General features: G+C 37.6%; 1 protein-coding gene across 10 annotated transcripts in view; it reads right to left on the minus strand.

Annotated features, from left to right (window-relative positions):
- The window catches only part of DLG2 (discs large MAGUK scaffold protein 2), a 2,041,348-nt gene that overhangs the window by 1,785,712 nt on the left and 230,175 nt on the right, over positions 1 to 25,461 (minus strand). Inside the window, exon 1 of one of the 10 annotated variants that reach the window (XM_079928929.1) lies at positions 4,350 to 5,115. The exons of the other annotated variants lie outside the window; for them this stretch is intronic. The gene's annotated coding sequence lies outside the window, so the exon portion shown is untranslated. Of the gene's footprint in view, positions 1 to 4,349; positions 5,116 to 25,461 lie in introns of those variants that run through there. 10 annotated transcript variants of the gene reach the window in all.

The raw sequence follows: 25,461 nt of genomic DNA on the forward strand, positions 1-25,461 counted from the left end.
TTTAATCTTTAGCATTTAAATATGAATGACTCTATTGACTCATCACTGAAAACTGCAGCATCCTTGAAGCTAGAAGAGTTTACTTCTTGGTTGGTGTTTGCTGATATATGCCTACCGATGTGTCTTTTTTTTTTAATATTCAGCAGCTGAAAAATCTTGAACAATAACTACAGTCCTACTGAGATAATACCTTTCTCCAAATATATGACCTCAATTGCAAAACTCACTGGGTCTCTCCAAAGTAATTTAAAAATCAATCTGATCTATGATAAGTCAATTCCTGAAAAACTTAAATAACACAATCAACTCCCTCCGGATTAAACATTTCAGTAGCAAAAGTTGTGTATAAGAAGGAGCTGCATAGGAAAAAAAAGCTAAAGAAAAACGGAGTTGCTTCTTTATTTTAGTGGCTTGAGGTTATTATCATTCCTTCATTCAAGAAACATTTATTGAGAAGATACAATGTGCCAGGCCCTGTGATAAGCAATATGACGGATATTAAATCAGCTCCCAATTTCCAGGACGTGTAAAAGATAAAAACATAAAGTAATGAATTATTTTCCTTCAGTATTCTGAAGTCTAAAATATTTGTGCATGACATCATAGAAAAATAAAGCAAACTCCAAGCTCACTGCTAATAAAGCATCTTTTGGAAATGTCAATACATTGTGGAGAGGATTAGATATTATATGAAGGAGAGAATAATAGGTCAGCTAGGAAAAGATTCAATAATACAAGAACAGAATAAATATATATACATATAATTTATAAGGTAAATTATACATACCTTAATTTTGTCTATTTCAGATAACAGTATGTCTTAGCTCAGGTCCCCTAGAAAGCAGAACTTAAGGCATATAAAGGGTTGATAATTTGTTTAGAAGGTAGAAGCCCTTTATTTAGGAGGAGCAGTGAGGACAAGAAAACAGGGCAAGGAGAGCAAAGAAACGCACAAAGCAGCGCAGTGTAATGCATAATTACATTAGCTTCACGAAAAGCCATGAAGAGCTCTAGCAGGTCATTCAGCAAAGGATATTTCTTTGTAAGGTTTGCAAACAGCAACTATACCATGGAGCAGTTCATGGAGGCGACAAAGAAAAGTTATAGTGTCTACCTGGTACTGCACCCCTATCTCCCATCTCACTCCCATGCAGAGCTAATTCCTCCATACCTCTGTGTTATGTCATCCAGCTCCCCAATGGCTACTTCAGAGCCAGATTCCAAATGTATCATTTCATCTAAACCTGGGAAGTCAGAGGTGTCTCAGGGTACATAAGATTGGCAGGAAAGATTTATAGGCATGTAAGCCTGGTGGTCCAACCTTTTAGGGCTGTTGTGAGGATTTGAGGCATGTATAAAGTGCCTGTCATAATAAGCATGCAAAAAACGATAGATTTCCAACCTGGGAAAGACAGGGGAGTGGGAGTAATGTCACTGGCAACAAGTCTCTGGCAGGATCGTCACTGAGCTCCCAGCTTCTCCAAGTACTTCCTACTATACCAAGAAGTGTCCTACAGTAGCACTATGATTCTGTCAATGTTGCTAGTTTCTCCTGTCTTAGAATGTGACAAGTCTTTCCCCATTCAACCCTGTCTTACCATTCTGTTCTTTTCTTTCTGATCACTTATTCTTTATTAAAATTAAAAATTTCTCTCTGGGAACTGTAAAGGGAATGAGAAGACAAGCCACAGACTAAAAGAAGATATTTGGAAAACACATATCTGATAAAAAAATACTTGTAAGCAAAATATACCAAAAAAACCTCTTAAAACTCAACAATTAGAAAATAGACAACTCAAGTAAAAAGTAGGGAAAATATTTAAACAGACACCTTCTCCAAAATATATACAGACAGTAGATAAGCATATGAAAAGCCGTCCAATGTTGTACGCCATTATTACCATCCTGTTCTGTCTCACTAAGTCTTTAATCAGTTTGGTAAACAACCATTCTACTTGTGATAACTCCCTAGGTACAATCACTTCTGAGATAGCCTCATAAAAAGCTCAGCTCTGCTGAACATTTGGAATGGGGCCTGCAGGAGGGCTCAGCAGCGGCATGACCCTAGAGTCTTAACAACCTGGGGTAAGATAACTATACAACAAGCCACTTTCTATTCCTGGATAGTTCCACATGCTCTACAATGATACAGGCACAGCATCACGCATCAGGCCACACAGTAAAGAAGATGTCAGCATCTCAAGCCAAGATGGAGACAGGATACCTCTTAAGGCAGCTCTCATGTTTCCTTGATGCCAAAATTGCCTACCTGAGCTGCTTACTCCACAGCTGTCTTATTAGGGTGCCAATTCTCTAAGACTTAGTCCACAGAGGGATGAGGCCACTTTGTTTCCTACTTCCTCCAAAAGACCTTACAAGATATTTGGAAACTGCCTCTCCACCTTCCCCAATCAGAAGAGCAGCACAAGATTTGGAAAAACACAGGGAGTAATAAAATGTTCACCAGTCACAGGTTGGAAGGCTCTCCTGCTTCCCTTCAGCTCACACCCCACTTGACTACTCTGTCAGTGCCCAGCTACATTCCATTCCTCTCCGAGGAAGATATGACCCCAATTCAAATTAGGAAAAACTGTACAACAAAGGGTCAAATTACTGCTCATCACTTATTACTTGGGCTTGAGCTGTGAACAGATCTAACAGAAAAGAGTGCCTTTTATTTTTGGTCTGTGAATCCAGTCAGACATACCTACAAATAGATCAAACAAACTATTATTATTTAACTGATAATTGTTTCTTATTATCTGAGTCTTCATCCTGAAATGGTTATTCTCAATTTCACCGGTTAATTTAATATTACTTCTATTTATAAATAGTTCTTCATAAACTAGAAGGATTGAGTTCTATAATCTATTAATTTGAGTATCCTGATGTTCAGTTATTTGGGCCTTAGGTGGCCACAGTTGTAAGACTTATACTTCAAAATATCTGGTACCGTCTTCCAGCAGGTAGGAGCAATATTGGCATTGAGCCATTACCTTAAACCTCAGAGTGGCATAGTAATGGGGCAGGGTGGGCATACAGATTGCAGAAAAGAAGGAATGAGTGAATATTATGGATGACGCAACAGAATAGGAAGGAAAAAATCTCTCTTCTTCCTGTGCTTATTTACTGCTCTCAGCCAATATCTCAGACATGCAAAAGTTAAAGGGGATGTAGCTGGGGATTTGGACAGAGCAGCCAGAATGAACTCAGCTCTCTCTACGTAGAGGGCTTCCCTACTACATTCATGTGAAAACCTGCTTTGCTGGGGGGGAAATAAAACAGGTAGAATAAAAAAATAAATAAACTGGGTTTTTATTTTTTCAACAGAATTTTGATGAACTGAGTCTTTTCTCTGTGCCAGGGACTATTCAAGACAGAGGATAAAATGATAAAATAATGGTCCTTACCTTCCTGGAACTTACAATCTTGTGGGAGAAACAAAAGGAATCAAATACATACATAAATAAATGAAAACTAGAGTAAGTGCAATGTAGAAAAGGTACAATATAGCACAACTGGGGAACATGACCATTTGTGGGAAATCAGGAAAGTCTTCCTGCTCCCAGATGAGAGCCAAAGAATGAATAACAATTTTCAAGGTGAAGGATGGCAGGATGCAGAGAGTGAGTACAGAGGAATTATATTCCAGGCAGGGGGAACAGCATATGCAAAAGCTCTGAGGGAGGAAGGAACATGCTTTGTTTGAGGATCTAAAAGAAATGTCAGTGGCTTAAGAGTAAGAGAAGAGCATGTGGTAAAGCCATAGGAGGAGCCACACATTTTGGCCTTTATGATAAAAGAAGGTAAAGACATTAAAAGGGTTTAGTATTTATACTTTAACTAAAAACCACTGAGCAACAAACACTCCACCTTCTCCAACGCTGAATACAAAAACGGAAAAGAATCAACATCCACAAAACCTCTAAAATAAAACACAGGGCCAGCTTCCAGGAAGATGGCTGAAGAGTAAGACGCGGAGATCACCTTCCTCCCCACAGATACACCAGAAATACATCTACACGTGGAACAACTCCTACAGAACACCTACTAGATGCTGGCAGAAGACCTCAGACCTCCCAAAAGGCAAGAAACCCCCCACATACCTGGGTAGGGCAAAAGAAAACAGAATAAACAGAGACAAAAGAATAGGGACGGGACCTGCACCAGAAGGAGGGAGCTGTGAAGGGGGAAAGATTTCCACACACTAGGAAACCCCTTTGCGGGCGGAGACTGCGGGTAGCGGAGGGGGAAAGCTACCGAACAGCGGAGGAGAGCGCAGCCACAGGGGTGCGGTGGACAAAGTGGAGAGATTCCCGCACAGAGAATAAGGGCCGACCGGCACTCACCAGCCTGAGACGCTTGTTTGCTCACCCGCCAGGGCGGGCGGGGCTGGGAGTTGAGGCTCAGGCTTCAGTCGGAGCGCAGGGAGAGGACTGGGGTTGGCGGCGTGAACACAGCCTGCAAGGGGTTAGTGCGCCACGGCTAGCCGGGAGTGAGTCCAGGGAAAAGTCTGGAGCTGCCGAAGAGGCAAGAGACTTTTTCTTCCCTCTTTGTTTCCTGGTGCGCGAGGAGAGGGGATTAAGTGCGCTGCTTAAAGGAGCTCCAGAGACGGGCACGAGCCGCGGCTAAAAGCGCGGACCCCAGAGACGGGAATGAGACGCTAAGGCTGCTGCTGCCGCGACGAAGAAGCCTGTGTGCGAGCACAGGTCACTATCCACACCCCGCGTCCAGGGAGCCTGTGCTGCCCGCCACTGCCAGGGTCCCGAGATCCAGGGACAACCCCCGCACGGCGCGCCTCAGGCTGGGGCAACGTCACGCCGGCCTCTGCCGCCGCACGCTCGCCACGCACTCCGTGCCCCTCCCTCCCCGCGGTCTGAGTGAGCCAGAGCCCCCGAATCAGCGGCTCCTTTAAGCCATTCCTGTCTCAGTGAAGAACAGACGCGCTCTCCAGCAACCTACACGCAGAGGCGGGGCCAAATCCAAAGTTGAGCCCCTGGGAGCTGTGAGAACAAAGAAGAAAAAGGGAAATCTCTCCTAGCAGCCTCAGAAGCAGCGGATTAAAGCTCCACAATCAACTTGATGTACCCTGCATCTGTGGAATACATGAATAGACAACTAATCATCCCAAATTAAGAAGGTGGACTTTGAGAGCAAGATTTATGATTTTTTCCCCTTTTCCTCTTTTTGTGTGTATGTGTATGCTTCTGTGTGAGATTTTGTCTGTACAGCTTTGCTTCTACAATTTGTCCTAGGGTTCTTACCGTCCGTTTTTTTGTTTTGTTTTGTTTTTTTCTCTTAATAATTATTTTTTAATAACTTTATTATATTTTATCTTTATTTTATTTTACTTTATCTCCTTTCTTTTTTCCATCCTTTCCTCCTTCCTTCCTTCCTTCCTCCCTCCCTCCCTCCCTTCCTCCCTCCTTTCTTTCTACTTCTACTAATTCTTTCTTTCTACTTTTTCTCCCTTTTATTCTGAGCCGTGTGGATGAAAGGCCCTTGGTGCTGCAGCCAGAAGTCAGTGCTGTGCCTCTGAGGTGGGAGAGCCAACTTCAGGACACTGGTCCACAAGAGACCTCCCAGCTCCACATAATATCAAATGGCGAAAATCTCCCAGAGATCTCTATCTCAACACCAGCACCCAGCTTCACTCAACGACCAGCAAGCTACAGTGCTGGACATACTATGCCAAACAACTACCAAGACAGGAACACAACCCCACCCATTAGCAGAGAGGCTGCCTAAAATCATAATAAGTCCACAGACACCCAAAAACACACCACCAGACGTGGACCTGCCCACCAGAAAGACAAGATCCAGCCTCATCCACCAGAACACAGGCACTAGTGCCCTCCACCAGGAAGCCTACACAACCCACTGAACCAACCTTAGCCACTGGGTACAGACACCAAAAACAACGGGAACTACGAACCTGCAGCCTGCAAAAAGTAGACCCCAAACACAGTAAGTTAAGCAAAATGAGAAGACAGAAAAACACACCGCTGATGAAGGAGCAAGATAAAAACCCACCAGACCTAACAAATGAAGAGGAAATAGGCAGTCTACCTGAAAAAGAATTCAGAATAATGATAGTAAAGATGATCCAGAATCTTGGAAACAGAATAGACAAAATGCAAGAAACATTTAACAAGGACCTATAAGAACTAAAGATGAAACAAACAACGATGAACAACACAAAAATAAAATTAAAAATACTCTAGATGGGATCAATAGCAGAATAACTGAGGCAGAAGAACGGATAAGTGACCTAGAAGATAAAATAGTGGAAATAACTAGTGCAGAGCAGAATAAAGAAAAAAAGAATGAAAAGAACTGAGGACAGTCTCAGAGACCACTGGGACAACATCAAACACACCAACATTCGAATTATAGGGGTTCCAGAAGAAGAAGAGAAAAAGGGACTGAGAAAATATTTGAAGAGATTATAGTTGAAAACTTCCCTAATATGGGAAAGGAAATAGTTAATCAAGTCCAGGAAGCACAGAGAGTCCCATACAGGATAAATCCAAGGAGAAATATGCCAAGACACATATTAATCACACTGTCAAAAATTAAATACAAAGAAAACATATTAAAAGCAGCAAGGGAAAAACAACAAATAACACACAAGGGAATCCCCATAAGGTTAACAGCTGATCTTTCAGCAGAAACTCTGCAAGCCAGAAGGGACTGGCAGGACATATTTAAAGTGATGAAGGAGAAAAACCTGCAACCAAGATTACTCTACCCAGCAAGGATCTCATTCAGATTTGATGGAGGAATTAAAACCTTTACAGACAAGCAAAAGCTGAGAGAATTCAGAACCACCAAACCAGCTTTACAACAACTGCTAAAGGAACTTCTCTAGGCAAGAAACACAAGAGAAGGAAAAGACCTACAATAATGAACCCAAAACAATTAAGAAAATGGGAAAAGAAACATACATATCGATAATTACCTTAAATGTAAATGGACTAAATGCTCCCACCGTAGGACACAGATTGGCTGAATGGATACAAAAACAAGACCCATATATTTGCTGTCTACAAGAGACCCACTTCAGACCTAGAGACACATACAGACTGAAAGTAAGGGGATGGAAAAAGATATTTCATGCAAATGGAAACCAAAGGAAAGCTGGAGTAGCAATTCTCATATCAGACAAAATAGACTTTAAAATAAAGACTATTAGAAGAGACAAAGAAGGACACGACATAATGATCAAGGGATCGATCCAAGAAGAAGATATAACAACTGTAAATATTTATGCACCCAACATAGGAGCACCTCAATACATAAGGCAAATACTAACAGCCATAAAAGGGGAAATTGATAGTAACACATTCATAGTAGGGGACTTTAACACCCCACTTTCACCAAGGGACAGATCATCCAAAATGAAAATAAATAAGGAAACACAAGCTTTAAATGATACATTAAACAAGATGGACTTAATTGATATTTATAGGACACTCCATCCAAAAACAACAGAACACACATTTATCTCAAGTGCTCATGGAACATTCTCCAGGATAGATCATATCCTGGGTCACAAAGCAAGCCTTGGTAAGTTTAAGAAAATTGAAATTGTATCAAGAATCTTTTCTGACCACAAGGCTATGAGACTAGATATCAATTACAGGAAAAGATCTGTAAAAAATACAAACACATGGAGGCTAAACAATACACTACTTAATAACGAAGTGATCATTGAAGAAATCAAAGAGGAAATAAAAAAATAAATAGAAACAAATGACAATGGAGACACAACGACCCAAAACCTATGGGATGCAGAGAAGCAGTTCTAAGAGGGAAGATTATAGCAATACAAGCCCACCTTAAGAAACAGGAAACATCTCGAATAAACAACCTAACCTTGCACCTAAAGCAATTAGAGAAAGAAGAACAAAAAACCCCAAAGTTGGCAGAAGAAATCATAAAAATCAGATCAGAAATAAATGAAAAAGAAATGAAGGAAACAATAGCAAAGATCAATAAAATGAAAAGCTGGTTCTTTGAGAAGATAAACAAACTAGATAAACCATTAGCTAGACTCATCAAGCAAAAAAGGGAGAAGACTCAAATCAATAGAATTAGAAATGAAAAAGGAGAAGTAACAACTGACACTGCAGAAATACAAAAGATCATGAGAGATTACTACAAGCAACTCTATGCCAATAAAATGGACAACCTGGAAGAAATGGACATATTCTTAGAAAGGCACAACCTGCCAAGACTGAATCAGCAAGAAAGAGAAAATATGAATAGAACAATCACAAGCACTGAAATTGAAACTGTGATTAAAAATCTTCCAACAAACAAAAGCCCAGGACCAGATGACTTCACAGGCGAATTCTATCAAACATTTAGAGAAGAGTTAACACCTATCCTTCTCAAACTCCTCCAAAATATAGCAGAGGGAGGAACACTCCCAAACTCATTCTACGAGGCCACCATCACCCTGATACCAAAACCAGACAAGGATGTCACAAAGAAAGAAAACTACAGGCCAATATCACTGATGAACATAGATGCAAAAATCTTCAACAAAATACCAGCAAACAGAATCCAACAGCACATTAAACAGATCATACACCATGATCAAGTGGAGTTTATTCCAGGAATGCAAGGATTCTTCAATATACGCAAAACAATCAACGTGAAACACCATATTAACAAACTGAAGGAGAAAAACCATATGATCATCTCAACAGATGCAGAGAAAGCTTTTGAGAAAATCCAACACCCATTTATGATAAAAACCCTGCAGAAAGTAGGCATAGAGGGAACTTTCCTCAACATAATAAAGGCCATATATGACAAACCCACAGCCAACATCGTCCTCAATGGTGAAAAACTGAAACCATTTCCACTATCATCAGGAACAAGACAAGGTTGCCCACTCTCACCACTCTTATTCAACATAGTTTTGGAAGTTTTAGCCACAGCAATCAGAGGAGAAAAGGAAATAAAAGGAATCCAAATCAGAAAAGAAGTAAAGCTGTCACTGTTTGCAGAAGACATGATACTATACATAGAGAATCCTTAAGATGCTACCAGAAAACTACTAGAGCTATTCAGTGAATTTGGTAAAGTAGCAGGATACAAAATTAATGCACAGAAATCTCTGGCATTCCTATACACTAATGATGAAAAATCTGAAAGTGAAATCAAGAAAACACTCCCATTTACCATTGCAACAAAAAGAATAAAATATCTAGGAATAAACCTACCTAAGGAGAAAAAAGATCTGTATGCAGAAAATTATAAGACACTGCTGAAAGAAATTAAAGATGATACAAATAGATGGAGAGATATACCATGTTCTTGGATTGGAAGAATCAACATTGTGAAAATGATTCTACTACCCAAAGCAATCTACAGATTCAATGCAATCCCTATGAAACTACCACTGGCATTTTTCACAGAACTGGAACAAAAAATTTCACAATTTGTATGGAAGCACAAAAGACCCCGAATAGCCAAAGAAGTCTTGAGAACGAAAAATGGAGCTGGAGGAATCAGGCTCCCTGACTTCAGACTATACTTCAAAGCTACAGTAATCAAGACAGTATGGTACTGGCACAAAAACAGAAAGATAGATCAATCGAACAGGATAGAAAATCCAGAGATAAACACACGCACATATGGTCACCTTATCTTAGATAAAGGTGGCAGGAGTGTACAGTGGAGAAAGGACAGCCTTTTCAATAAGTGGTGCTGGGAAAACTGGACAGGTACATGTAAAAGTATGAGATTAGATCACTCCCTAACACCATACACAAAAATAACCTCAAAATGGATTACAAACCTAAATGTAAGGCCAGAAACTATCAAACTCTTAGAGGAAAACATAGGCAGAACACTCTATGACATAAATCACAGCAAGGTCATTTATGACCCACCTCCTAGAGAAATGGAAACAAAAACAAAAATAAACAAATGGGACCTAATGAAACTTCAAAGCTTTTGCACAGCAAAGGAAACCATAAACAAGACCAAAAGACAACCCTCAGAATGGGAGAAAATATTTGCAAATGAAGCAACTGACAACGATTAATCTCCAAAATTTATAAGCAGCTCATGCAGCTCAATAACAAAAAAACAAACAACCCAATCCAAAAATGGTCAGAAGACCTAAATAGACATTTCTCCAAAGAAGATATACATACAGACTGCCAACAAACACATGAAAGGATGGTCAACATCATTAATCATTAGAGAAATGCAAATCAAAACTACAATGAGATATCATCTCACACGAGTCAGAATGGCCATCATCAAAAAATCTAGAAACAATAAATGCTGGAGAGGGTGTGGAGAAAAGGGGACCCTCTTGCACTGTTGGTTGGAATGTAAATTGATACAGCCACTATGGAGAACAGTATGGAGGTTCCTTCAAAAACTACAAATAGAACTACCATATGACCCAGCAATCCCACCACTGGGCATATACCCTGAGAAAACCATAATTCTAAAAGTGTCATGTACCAAAATATTCATTGCAGCTCTATTTACAATAGCCCGGAGTTGGAAACAACCTAAGTGCCCATCATTGGATGAATGGATAAAGAAGATGTGGCACATATATACAATGGAATATTAGTCAGCCATAAAAAGAAACGAAATTGAGCTATTTGTAATGAGGTGGATAGACCTAGAGTCTGTCATACAGAGTGAAGTAAATCAGAAAGAGAAAGACAAATACCATATGCTAAAACATATATATGGAATTAAAAAAATATGTCATGAAGAACCTAGGGGTAAGACAGGAGGAATAAAGACACAGACCTACTAGAGAATGAACTTGAGGATATGGGGAGGGGGAAGGGTAAGCTGTGACAAAGCGAGAGATAGGCATGGACATATATACACTACCAAACGTAAGGTAGATAGCTAGTCGGAAGCAGCCGCATAGCACAGGGAGATCAGCTCGGTGCTTTGTGACCGCCTGGAAGGGTGGGATAGGGAGGGTGGGAAGGAGGGAGACGCAAGAGGGAAGAGATATGGGAACACATGTATATGTATAACTGATTCACTTTGTTATAAAGCAGAAACTAACACACCATTGTAAAGGAAATATACTCCAATAAAGATGTAAAAAAAAATAAAAAACAACATAAAATAAAATAAAACACAGGAGCCCCAAGTCAGGAGGTAGAAGGGATCATAGCCCTGCAGGAAGCCTGATGATATGGTTTTGTGCCCACAAAATATTTGTTTCTCCAGTATGTAGCAGGCCCTGGACTAGAAAAAATGAGTGAAAGAGAATTCAAGGATTTTTCAAGGATCTCAAAGCTTGGTGGTGAACACAGGTTCTTATTTGAAGAAAATGTTGTATGTGCTAAAATAGTGGTATGTACTAGATGCTATGAGAATATAGTCTCTTTCATTTCCTCTTTTTCCTTCCTGAAGGAGTAGGATTGCACTTTTAGGAAGCTCTCATGCACTTCCCAATATTTCTAGGGACTCAACAAAGAATAAAGTGAATAAGCAGTAGTGGAAGCATAATTTAATTTGAGTGGATTATCAATAATTTGCCAGTTTTATAAAATGTATAGTTTTAAGATCAGCTGTATTATGAAACAAACCAGCATACTGGCATCCCTAAATGAGCACTGAATCAGAGAACTAATTCTTCCTATGCTCGATGGAGTCCTGGTAGACTGAAAGCTTATGCAGCTTTCCAAGACAGCCAAATCAATCCCCAAAAATTGTGGTTTGAGAACGGGAAACTCCTGATCAGTACTCATCAAGTGCTTAAAAAAAAACATAATTAAGTACCAGAAGCCCAGTAGATTTGAGATATAAATAGTACACAATGCTAAGGAGTAGGAAGAGGATGTAAGTACATTTTGAATACAATGGGATAACAGCGCAAAGAAGTCAGGCAGCCTTACCTTGGATAAGTTCTCATCTTTCATTATCTCTGAGCTGATAAAACGTTCCCTGAAAGGCCTTGTGGCTTATACTTGATTGAAATACAAGGAGAGTGAAAAGGGCAATAAATATAAAATCAATTGGACTAGAAAAGAATAGAGAAGGAGGAATTTGGGCAGAAAGCAAATGGAAGAAAAATTTCTAAGAAAAATCATTTCACGATTCAGAAGGTAAGCGTAGCCCATAAGAAAACATGAAAGTTGAACATTGTTGCAGTATCTTTACCTTCCACCTCCTTCCCTCCCCACTGCACCTGCCTCCTGCCCACTATCCCTCCTGGCAACCCTCTAAATACTTCTGTCAATTAGGGCACACTGTAGAGATTAAGGATCCATGACAGGGGCTTCCCTGGTGGCGCACTGATTGAGAGTCCGCCTGCCGATGCTGGGGACACGGGTTCGTGCCGTGGTCCAGGAAGACCCCACATGCCGTGGAGCGGCTGGGCCTGTGAGTCATGGCCACTGAGCCTGTGCATCCGGAGCCTGTGCACCGCAACGGGAGAGGCCACAACAGTCAGAGGCCCACGTACGGCAAAAAACAAACAAACAAAAAACAATCCATGACAATTTTAGATTCAAGATTATAAAGTTTATCACATTATGCAAATGATTACATAAGCATTTACCACTGTTTATTTTACCCACAAATAAAGCCATCATTAACAAAAGCCACACAAGTTAATCTCCACTATTCTGTTGATGATAGCAAGTTATTTCAAACAAGAAACATCTCAAATGACTAATTACATTTTGATTTTTAAATTAAAAATGTTATTTTTCAAATGACTCTTTCTGTAACTTAATGATCTGTTTCTTTTTATACATCTCTACTTCATGATAATGCACAGATAAGCAATTCCTTTCAGCCCAAAATAAAACCATGTAATATGTTATTTCTTAGTCCCAAACCACAAAGGCTTATAACCTTAAAGAGTAATGGAAAAAAATTCAAAAATGTTTTAAAATCTTTCCTTTTCCCAAAACTAAGTTGAAAAATAGCAATTTCTCTCCCAAACCCATCTGAAATTATTAATACTGAAGTTTACCAATAGTGAACTTGGAGCATATTCTTATGGGCCATTAACTTTATGAATGCTCTAATAAATGCTTCCTTCATTGTGATTTTCTCTACTGCTTTATATAGTACAAATATTTGTTCAATAATTCTGGGGCTCTTGCTATACCAATGATTTTATTAGAGCGACATGATACAATCTATTTAAACACTGTCTTTTGTATTTTAAAGAAAAGCCTCTTATAAGGTGCAGTTTCAGCAATTTGTTTTGAATTATGAAGCTCATGTTGTAAGGAGATATCATCTGGAAAGTGCTGTAGAGAAGAGAAATGCAACATAGTTTCTGAGTAATTTGGAAATTATTAAGGAAGAAGCAACCAAGAGAGTTCTGACAAGAGAGTTCACTGAGGCACCATTCAAAGAGAAAGTGTAATTTGCATTAAATAGCATAGTCAAGGAAGTTTAACTCTTTGTACTCTCTAGCTCTTAAGAAGTTATAGTTTTAAAGTACTATGTGTCTTTGATGACCTCAACTGCAGCTTGAAATCTGGGGTGTCTACAACCATCAATTTGGTTTGTTTATAAGTAGCTGTGATTGTAAATTGTTCCTAAATCAAAGTTTACAACTTGGTAATATTAGCTGTGGGGAAAAAAGGCATCATTTTGGGGTATTCAATCATGTTTCATTCTATGGGAAAAGCCCATGACACTGATGTAGGTAGAAGAAGTTCTTAAACCATGTTCTGAGAGCTTCTCATATATTTTACAGCTGCCTGAACCAAGAAGCCATGTACTGCCAGCCCATGTCACCTTACAGAGTGACTCCTCAACATCAGCCCACAGACACCTTATCACATGCTGTGACCAAAACATCTGTGAAAGAGCCCAAAGACTGAAGACTTACAGGATCATAAGCACTGTTCAGAGAAAAAGTCCTTAAATTGCATATAGCCCAGCTGCCACAATTTACAGATAACAAAACTGAAATTCGGAAAAAGTAAACAGCTTGCCTAAATTTCCAGAGCCTATAAATACCAGAGGTGAGCTAAGAATTCAGATTCATCTATTCTTGGTTCAGCATTTGTACTTCTGTTTGATGCAGCCTCTCAATAAAAAAGATACATTTATTCACTCAACAGAAGCTGATTACGAAGCACAGGCATATAACCTGAGAAAACCATAATTCAAAAAGAGTCATGTACCAAAATGTTCACTGCAGCTCTATTTACAGGACATGGAAGCAACCTAAGTGTCCATCGACAGATGAATGGGTAAAGAAGATGTGGCACGTATATACAATGGAATATTACTCAGCCATAAAAAGAAATGAAATTGAGCTATTTGTAGTGAGGTGGATGGACCTAGGGTCTGTCATACAGAGTGAAGCAAGTCAGAAAGAGAAAAACAAATACCATACGCTAACACATATATATGGAATCTAAAAAAAAAAAAAAAAAAAAGGTCATGAAGAACCTGGGGCAAGACGGGAATAAAGATGCAGACCTACTAGAGAATGGACTTGAGGACACCAGGAGTGGGAAGGGTAAGCTGGGACAAAGTGACAGAGTGGCATGGATGTATATACACTACCAAATGTAAAATAGATAGCTAGTGGGAAGCAGCCACATAGCACAGGGAGATCAGCTCGCTGCTTTGTGACCACCTAGAGGGGTGGGATAGGGAGGGTGGGAGGGAGACACAAGAGGGAGGAAATATGGGGATATATGTATATGTATAGTTGATTCACTTTGTTATACAGCAGAAACTAACACACCATTGTAAAGCAATTATACTCCAATAAAGATGTTAAAAAAAAAAAGACGCACAGGGATTACAGCAGTGAATGAAAAAAAATATATGTAGTCCCTATTCTAATGGAGCTTACATTCAAGTGTGAGGGCAAAAAAATACAAGAATTATATAAACAAAATTAATATATGACATGTGTCAGGTGGTGGTAAGTGCTCTGGAGAAAAATAAAGTAGGGTAAAGGGATGAAGAATGAAGAAAGATGTTATTTTATATCAAGTGGTAAGTAATGAGGTGAAATTTAGGCAGACACCTGAAGAAAGGAATGGAGGGAAATCATGTAATTATCCAGGGGTAAAGTATTCCAGGAAAAGAGAAGAGAAAGTGAAAACATTTTAGGACAGGAATATGCTACTGCATGCTCAAGAATCAGCAAAAAAACAGAGAGGCTAGAGCAGAGTGAACAAAGGTGAATTGTGATAGAAGATATCGGAAGCATAGTGTGGTGGCATAATACTTAGGCCTTTGGCTTTTCTTCAGAGAGAGGGAAGTCACTGGAAGGTTTGAGTAGAAAAATATCATGATCTAACTTCCATGTTGAAGTGTCCCTCTGGCTACCATGGGGAGAATAGGAAGATATTAACGCTCAAGGCAAGAGATGATGGTGGCTTGAAATCGGGTAATAAAAGGCAAGGTATTGTGACCGCCTGGAGGGGTGGGATAGGGAGGGTGGAAGGGAGGGAGCCGCAAGAGGGAAGAGATATGGGAAGATATGTATATGTATAACTGATTCACTTTGTTATAAAGCAGAAACTAACACACCATTGTAAAGCAATTATACCCCAATAAAGATGTTAAAAAAAAAAAAAGGCAAGGTAATGAGAAACTGTTGGATATATTTTGAAAGGAGGGGGCAAGAGACTTTGCTGAGACTAAATGAAGGCTATGAGAAAAAAATAATCAGCTTTTTTTTTTAAGTCTGAGCAATTGGAATAATGGAGTTGCTATTTATTAAAATGGAGAAGATAGTAGGAGAAGCAGGCTTGGAGCAGAGCACGAAGAGTTCAGTATTGGACGTGGTAAATCTGAGATGTATAGTATTGGACTTCCATCAGTAGCTGGAGAAAACCTTTTTCTCTCTCTCTTGCCTCCAGGCCTTTGACCTAATGTTAGAATTCAAACCTCTCTCCACCATCACCATCATTAACAGTCTCCTAAAATATAGCCAGCTGAAATATTAGCTCCAAAGGACCCCATTCCTAACTAGGCAAAATAGGTTAACACCTTATACTTCCCTTCAAATTATTTGTTGCATGTACGATTATTTGTTCAATACCTGTCTTTCTTACCTTTAGACTGTAAGCTCTGTGAGGATAGCTTTATATTCATATCATCATTACATCCTTAACTCTTACTACACAGTGGGCACTCAGTATGTATACACTGAGTTTAATTTAATACCTATTTTATCTTCAATGTTTTTATGTAAAATTAAGGAAAGAATGAAATCATCTGAACATCCGATTATTGATACACTATTATTTTTAAACTTCCAAAACTTCACCTCCATTTACTAAGGAAAATGACAACTAAAATCTAGATTTTTCTAAAAACTGTTTTATCTTTAGCAGTTTCTAATATACGTCAGAAGTGCTGCCTAAAGGAAAAAGCTATGTAAGGAACTTAGAAGTTTGCTATATTTCTGAATAATGCAGGACAAAGCAAAATGATTTGTAAGTGAATGATGGTGTACCTGAAGAAGGGAAAAAAAGAGAAGTAAATTATTTCATTTGTCATATTCTACTCAAATTCTTACACAAAAACCCCTATTTCCACCTGGTGGTTTTTAACAGTGTAGAAGTGAGTATGACTATTTTCCATGTACACTAGTATTACTATACCTAAAATAAATCACTGACATGTAAAATGATAAAACATTATATAAGACATGGTGCCTGTCTGCATTAAGCTTACAATCTAGTACATATGAAAGATTTAAAACAAGCACAAAAATCAACCCATAAATTTGGCACCTCACTTCACTTTGTCCAAGCTTGTAGATTCAGTTTTCTGAAGATCTGAACCTAATTTTTAAGTATATTGCCATGGTCTACAGACATGTAGCACTGGTTTCAACAAGGATGCCACAGCTGTTTTCCTAAGAACACCAATATACCCAAATGTGTTAACAGATGTCTCATTAAAAAAGAGTTTTCTGGTCAAAAAAAAAAAAATTTAAGAAATATAAATACTTAATATACATTTCTCTTGGAGAATAAAGATGCATATTCACTTTTAAAGATTTTGAAGTTAAAACCTTTTAACTTTATTGAACCCACTGTTCCACAGATATAGTTAAGGATGAATCCACTTTATCACAAAATTAAGATCTCATATGACACTAGGGTGTATCCATAGGCTTTAAGAAATGCTGGCTTCAACTATAGTCATGATTTTTTTTTTTTAAACATCTTTATTGGAGTATAATTGCTTTACAATGGTATGTTAGTTTCAGCTTCACAACAAAATGAATCAGTTATATATATACATATGTTCCCATATCTCTTCCCGCTTGCGTCTCCCTCCCTCCCACCCTCCCTATCCCACCCCTCCAGGCGGTCACAAAGCACCGAGCTGATCTCCCTGTGCTATGCGGCTGCTTCCCACTAGCTATCTACCTTACATTTGGTAGTGTATATATGATTTGCATAGTTTGACAAACTCTTATTCACATCCTTTCTTAAAATACATAAATAAATAAAGGCAGAAATGTAGCTCTTCATTGAATCAATTGAACCAAAACTTGAACAGTTGAATAAGGTAAGAGAGGAAGTCCTGAAGGCTAGGACACTGAAGTGAGTAGGATATATTAGCCTAAGCTATTATCATTCACAGTTTAATTTATCCTGCATTTTATTTCCAAATACAACTAAAATATATCTATGTCACCCTGAATTCTTCCCTTGAAGACATTCCAACATTTATCTGGTATGTACCCTTCTAGATAATTATTCTCAAATTTAGTGTTCATTGTAGTTATCTGGAATGCTCATTCAAAATGCAATATCCTGGGATCCACACCAAAGTCACTGAATCAGAATTCTTGGGTGTAAGATTCAAGATTTTGCATTTTTAGCAAACATCCTAAGTGTCCACCAGCAGATGAACGGATAAAGAAGATGTGGTATATATACACACACAATGGAATACTACTCAGCCATGAAAAAGAATGAAAGTTTGCCATCTGCAACAACATGGAATAGGTGGGTGTTATGCTAAGTGAAATAAGTCAGACAGAGAAAGACAAAAACTGTATGATATCACTTATATGTGGAATCTGAAAAATAAAAAAAACTAGTAAATATAACAAAAAAGAAACAGGATTTCCCTCGTGGTGCAGTGGTTAAGAATCAGCCTGCCAATGCAGGGGACATGGGTTCGAGCCCTGGTCTGGCAAGGTCCCACATGCCACGGAGCAACTAAACCCGTGTGCCAGAACTACTGACCCTGCTCTCTAGAGCCCACAAGCCACAACTACTGAGCCCCACAAGCCACAACTACTAAAGCCTGCACACCTAGAGCCTGTGTTCCGCAACAAGAGAAGCCACCGCAATGAGAAGCCCGTGCACTGCAACGAAGAGTAGCCCCCACTTTCCGCAACTAGAGAAAGCCCACGCGCAGCAATAAAGACCCAACACAGCCAAAAATAAATAAATAGATAATCTGAAAAAAAAAAGAAACAAATTCACTAATATAGAGGACAGACTACTGGTTACCAGTAGGGAGAAGGAAGCGGGGAGGGGCGTATAGCGGTGGGTATTAAGAGGTACAAACTATTATGTATAAAATAAGCTACAAGGCTAACACAACATTGTTAATCGACTATACTCCAATATAAAATAAAAAGTTAAAAATTAAAATTAAGTAATAAAATAAGCTACAAGGATATATTACACAAAACAGAATACAGCCAATATTTTATAACTATAAATGGAGTATAACCTTTACAAATTGCGAATCACTATACTGAACATGCATAACTTACATAATGTTATACATCAACCATACTTCAATTTTTAAAAAATAGCAAACACCCTAGATAATTCAGGAAATTCTGTCTCTAGAACTTTAATCTCTTTAGGGCAAAAACATTATTTCAGGTGCTTGCAGGTAACAGGAGACTTCTCTATCACAGCTCCAGATTGCCTAAATCCACCTGCTTATGCTGATTAAACCCAATAAAGGAGAAAGTCTAGATTAGCCATTCCAGATGTTTTACACTAGGAAGATATAATATTTCCTCTAATATTTTGGCTTCTTACTCCATACAACCAAAACAAAAGAGAAAAAGTACCACTCTGATGCTTTCTTTTAAACTATTAGCAAGAAATTACATGTCTTTTTTTTGCTATCAGAAAAGAATATTTTTCCACTTTCTGAAAAGGAATTAAGTTTCCCCTCCACATGATATCCATTCAGCCTTTAGCTTTGATACTGATAGCTTAGGTTGTCTTTATCAACTAAATTTCCAACTAGTCTCTGTCAAAAACACTTGCTGGAACGGTATGAAACGTGTCCAAGCAGGACATTCTGGGCCCCCATTCTCACTACACTGTTTCATTCTGCCATTTTACTTACTACTTTAACTCTGAATTTATTTTGTTTCTTCTGTTTGACCCTTCTGTTTATCCTCTGATACCCCACCAGTGTGAACATTTAGTATAAGGTACACAAACTAATTAGTAGAATATGGAAAAAACATATTAGCAATAAAATGAACCTGGAAAACTAGGTCATTCTGAAATAACTGAGAGAAATGGCTCTCGATTTGACTACGAAACAAGTACAAATTATTCTCCAATTCAGTTTATCCAGTAACACATTATTACTGGTAAGAATAATTCAAAGAACACAAACTTGACAATAGCTGAACTGCAAATGGTAAATATTAGATTGCAAAATTTGAACTTGGTAAATTGTGCTTGTTAGAAACAGTGGCCCCAAAGGAAAACTCACAACTGAAGACATAATCTCACTGGGGAAAAAACAAACTCTGATTTGCAATCAAAATTTCTTTGTAAAGATTAGGTGGAAGAGAAATGATTTTGATGAAAAAGTTTCAGGAGATAAAAATTTAAATTAAAAAAAATTAGAAGTCATTTAACTGCACTATAGAACAGACTAAGATACTTTTTCAAAGAAAATTTTTCAGTATTGATTTAAATCTGAAGAAAAAAATGATAAATTATGATATAAAATCAACATATCTTTAGAATTAAAATCGGGAAGTCAAAATACTGACTGGGTTAAAATGTCAGGGTAAAAGTATCCTGCATCTATAAATTGAACATCGTAATCAGTATTTTCTAGCACAAAATTTCACAAGATTTTAAAATAGAAACTTAAAATGATCTAATTGAGCATGCAGTTCCATATGGCAGAATGAATACATTGACCTTTTCTCCCCTTAAAGACCTGTTGAATATGTGTGTGTGTGTAGAGAGGGAAGTGTATATGTATATATGGATAAGAAATGAAACTATATATATATACATACATACATACATATATATGTGTGTAGAGAGAGAGAGAGAGAGGGAAATTTATATGTATACATAGATAAGAAATGAAACTGTAACACTGACATAAAATAAGAATGAGAAATGGGGTCTACATTTCCTTCATTGCTCTAAAACAAAATGGAAACTTCCATACCAGGCAGTAAGTCAGATTAGATGTCGAGAGAAATCTCTCAGTTTAGAACAGAAGAAAGTGTTGAATAGAATTGTTTTAATTTTCTTCTATGTTTGTCTGAGTAAAGAAGATAGTGAAGGGACTTCCCTGGTGGTGCAGTGGTTAAGAATTCCTGCCAGTGCAGGGGACACAGGTTCGATCCCTGGTCCAGGAAGATCCCACATGCCACGGAGCAACTAAGCCCGTGCACAACTATTGAGCCTGCACTCTAGAGCCTGCAAGCCACAACTACTGAGCCTGCTTACTGCAATTAGTGAAGCACAGGCACCTAGAGCCTGTGCTCTGCAACAAGAGAAGCCACCGCAATGAGAAGTCTGCACACTGCAACGAAGAGTAGCCCCCGCTCGCTGCAAGTAGAGAACGCCCGCATGCAGCAAGACCCAAGGCAGCCAAAAAATAAAAAAAGAAAGAAAATAAAGAAAATCCTCAGGGGTTAGAAATGAAGAGAAAGCAAAAATCCAGAGAGGTAAGCAAGCTCTGAAGCTGGCATTTATCACAGAAGTAACCTACCAATCCATGGTGGCCTAGGGCTCAGGTTTTTACAGAAGACAAACCTGGGTCCTATACAAGGTGGAAAAGAAAAATTGGTCCCTGAAAAGATGACAGATTGGATTGAGACACTGGAACAAATACAGGCCCCTCCAAAGGCAATGCAAAAAAAAAGCTAATTCATAAAGGGAGATGGTAAGAAACCTGTATGCTTTGGTCTTAAATCTTGGAGGGATAGGAAAAAAAGAGAAGAAAACCAAAAAAAAAGAAGAAGAAAACATGTCCCTGGAGAATTCCTAAATGCAAGCCTACCCTCATACTGGTTTGGGGCCAGAGTTTATACTACCTACACAGAGTCAAAACTAAAAATGTAGTTTAAAGTGGTCCCAGCTTTGCAGAGCCCCAGGAACTTGTCAGCAGCAAACACCAAAACCTCTTTGGAAGAATGTACCTGCAAACTAGGCCTCAAATAATCCCTCCAAGGAATATGAGCTAACAATTATTTAAAAATCACTAAAATCCTGAAGAAGCAAGTGACCATAAGCAAGAGTCAGCAAAAACAACAAACTACAAATAGATCCACAAACTCTACCGATATCAGGTTTACATGTACAAAATAAAAAATAATTAAAACAACAGAGGGGTAGAAAGCATAATGAAAAACAACAGCAATATCAAATGTGACCAGGCAGATTTTGCAAGGAAACCAAATAGAATATCTAGAAATATTAAATATATTCATTAAATTTTAAAAATATAAGATTAAATGGCAGATTGGATATAGCTGCAGAAATAATTAGTAGCATAGACGATAGAACTGAAAAAATCAACTAGAATGAAACACAGAGTGGCAAGTATTAGAATGTACAAAGAGAAATTAAAAGACAAAAAATATACATCAAATTGGAGTTCCCAACTCTAATTAATATTCTGTGATAACCTATATGAGAAAACAATCTAAAAAAAAGGATGAATATATATATATGTATAACTGAATCATTTTGCTGTACACCTGAAACTAACACAACATTGTAAATCAACTATACTCCAATAATTTTTTTAAATGAGACCAGAAACTCAAAAAAAAAAAAAAAGGAATTCCCAGAGGAGAGAATAGCGAGTATAAGAGAGGCACTGTTTGAAGAGTTAATGGCAGAGAACGTTTCTATAAACGCATCTTAAATGAAAATTATATTTGAGGGTTCATTCTAGAAAAAAGAAGAGAATACAAAAGAGAATATGACATAAGACACAAGAAATAGTCACACCCAAGTATCACCAGAAGAGCAAAAGAAAAGATAAAAAGAATTTATCTCTCATAATAAATTAAAAGAGAACCCATTTGACCTTGACACTTGTTACAGCATTTATGTACAATTCTTTTGATCTTCAGCCTTGGAGGAGCCAATCAAGATAGTTTCCACAGTTACTTACGTTGGTTGTTTTCTTTCCTATCCACTTCAATGTAGTTAGGTTACTCATTTGTAATAAGTTACGTTAATTTATTAAGTACACCCCACTTTCAGAAAGTTCGAGTTAGGCCACTTTGCTTTTACCAAAGACCTACATTAGTACCTGTTTTTGCTAACCTAAAGAAATACAAACAGGATTTTTCCTTTTATGAAAAAATCTGTTACCATACTAATGTAGGTCTTTCGTAAAAGCAGCATGAACTTTCGGAAAATGGGGAATACTCTTTCCTTTATGCCAGTTTTGCTTATGAAAGGTTTCATAGGAATGTTCTACTTTCCAAAAGCAGGGGAAACCTATACATTTGTATTCAAATTTAGGGTTTCACCTATATTCTCGTTGGTTTTGTTTATTTTGAGGATAAGTGAGGGTATATGAAATGTTACTATGGTTCTAAGAGTCAGAGTTACACAAAAAGATGAACTCAGAGAAGTATATCATACCCCTGCTACCTGAATCCCATTCCCCACTTCTTTCTATCCCTTTCCCACTCATCCTCTGTAAATAACCAATCTCTTTAGTTTCTGATTAAGCCTACCTATATTTATTTTGCACTTATAGCAGATACCTATGTGTTTTCTTGGATCCCCTTCTTTCTTATATGAGGGATAGAATATCATAGATATCCTTTTGGCCTTTGCTTTTTTTTTTAACTAACCAGCATGTCCTAGAACTCATACTTTATCAATTCATAGATATCTTCATTATTCTTTTTTAGCAGATGCATAGTATTCCATATGGAAGTACTATAGCTTATTTAATCACTCTCCTACCTATGGACATTTTAGTTGTTTTCAAAATTTTTCAATTACAAACCATGCTTCAATGAATAACCTTCTGCATAAACATTTTTGGTTTTTTGGAGGTATACATTTAGGGTAGATTCCTACAAGGCAGATTGTTAAACTGAAAGACAAATGCATCTGTAATTTTGTTACATATTGCCAAATTTCCCTCCAGAGGATGGTATCAATTTGCATCCCCACCAGCAACATTTGAAAGTGCCTGTTTCTGCACAGCTTTGCCAACAGAATATGTTGTCATATTTCTTCAATGTTTGTCAGTCTTAGGGGAGAAACAGTAGTTCAGGGTTGTTTAAATTTGCATTTCTCTAAATATAAGCGAATTTGAGGATTTTTTTCATATATTTGAAGGCCATTTTTTATATCTCTTTCTTACGAATTTTCTGTTCATATCTTTTTCCCATTTTTTATTGGGTTTTCAGTCATTTGTTCCTTGACTTTTGAGAATTCTTTATATATGAGGAACATTAGCCCTTTGTCTGTGGTACAGGTTGTGAATATTTTATCCCACTGTGTCAGATGGCTTTTAGCTTTGTTTATTGTTAGTTGTCATATTTTACTTTTATGTAATCATTTTATAAATCTTCTTTTTATTGTTGCTTGAATTTGAGTTAAGGTAGAAAGACTTTCCCTATATAAGATGAAAAAGAAATTCATGTATATTTAATTTTTGTACTTATATGATTTCAATTTTTACATTTAGATACATAATCCACTAGGAATTAATTATTTTGTATGGTGTGAAATACAGATATAATTTTGTCTTTTTCCAAATGGCCACACGATTGCCCTAGCACCGTGCATATTAAATGTGTACCTCTACTGCAGCGATTACAGATGCTGCCTTTGTCACATAGTAAATTTCTATATGTATTGGGGGGCTAATTCTGAAATTCCTATTCTATTCCACTTGTTTCTCTTCATGAACCAGTACAACACTATTTTAATTATAAATGTTTTAAAATACGTTTTAATGTCTGGTAAATTTAGTTTTCCCCTCATAGTTTTTCTTTTTCTGTGTTTACCCAACTATTCTTTCATGTCTGTTTTTCCATAGGAATTTTAGGATCAACTTGTTTAATTACATAAAATTTTTTTTTGAGATTACACTTTTAAAAATTAATTTAGAGAAAACTGACATCTGTATAACTTTAAGTCACCCTATCCAAAAATAGGGTATGTCTTTTTTCCAGAAAAGAGATTCAAATAGCCAACAGGTACACAAAAGGGTGCTCAGCATCACTAATCATCAGGGAAATGCAAATCAAAACCACAGTGAAATATCACCTCACACCTGTTAGAACGGCCATCATCAAAAAGACAAGAAATAACAAGTGCTGGTGAGGATACAGAGAAAAGGGAACCCTTGGGCACTGTTGGTGGGAATGTAAACTGGTACAGCCACTATGGAAAACAGTGTAGAGTTTCCTCAAAAAGTTGAAAATAGGACTATATAATCCAGCAATCCCACTTCTAAGTAAATATCCAAAGGATATGAAATCAGTATTTTGAAGAAATATCTGCACACCCATGTTCACTGCAGCCTTATTCACCATAGTCAAGAAGTGGAAACAACCTAAGTGTTAACTGATGGATAAATAAAGAATATGTGATATATATGATGGAATACTATTCAACCAAGAAAAAGAAAGAAAATCTGCTATTTGCAACAACATGGATGAACCCTGAGGGCATCATGCTAAGTGAAATAAGTCAGACAGAAAAAGACAAATAGGATATGATCTCATTTATATTTGAAATCTATAAAAACAAAAGTCATAGAAACAGAGAGTAGATTTGTAGTTGCCGGGGTGGGTAGGGAGATGGGGAATGTGTTAATGTGGTCAAAGTGTTCAAACTTTCAATTATAAGATTAATAAGTTCCAGAGATGAATTGTACAGCATGGTGACTATAGTTAACAACACTGTACTGTATATTTGAAAGTTGCTAAGAGAGTAGATCTTAAAAGTTCTCAACACACACAGACACACACACAAAATAACGGTATGTGTGGTGATAGGTTAAATAACCTTATTGAGGTAACACTTTCACAATACATACATATGTCAAACCATCACATTGTACACCTTAAACTTACACAATGTTATATGTCAATTATATCTCAACACACATGGAAAAAAAAAGAATAGGAGATGTTTTTCCACTTGTTCAAATCTTCATTAGTATCTTTCAGGAGTGTTTTAAAATTTTCCTCATATATGATTTTGCGCACTTCTT

This window comes from Stenella coeruleoalba, assembly GCF_951394435.1.
Source record: "Stenella coeruleoalba genome assembly, chromosome: 8".
NCBI lineage: Eukaryota > Metazoa > Chordata > Mammalia > Artiodactyla > Delphinidae > Stenella > Stenella coeruleoalba.